This window comes from Geospiza fortis, unplaced genomic scaffold, assembly GCF_000277835.1.
Source record: "Geospiza fortis unplaced genomic scaffold, GeoFor_1.0 scaffold55, whole genome shotgun sequence".
NCBI lineage: Eukaryota > Metazoa > Chordata > Aves > Passeriformes > Thraupidae > Geospiza > Geospiza fortis.
The window spans coordinates 9,318,262-9,318,661 of NW_005054308.1; positions in this window are offsets into that span (position 1 = coordinate 9,318,262).

Sequence of the window (400 nt, forward strand, 5' to 3'; positions counted from 1 at the left end):
GGGGGCGGCGGGGGGCCAGCCGGGGACCCAGCCCCTTCCGCGCCGGCGGCGATGGCCCGCGCCGGGGCGGGTGTCCCTGGGGTGACACGAGCAACCGAAACCCCCCCACCCCCCAGGTGCATGGCAAGGTCCGGGCATCCCCCGCGGCCGCCTTAGACAGCGGTAGTCCTGCCGAAGAGGGGCATGGAGACCGGGAGGTGCCAGGGTCCCGTCTCGTAGGTGTCCCTGCTGCTGAGCTCCGAGTCCGTCCAGCTGGGAAACATGCGTGGGGAGCACTCCTGCTGCAGGTAGAGGTCCGGGCAGGCAGGGCCGGGGCTGGCTGAGCGGGGCAGGTGCAGCGCTGAACCGTAGCCGGCGTCCAGGAAAAGGGGTTTGTAGCTGGGAGGCTGCTCCTGCTTCT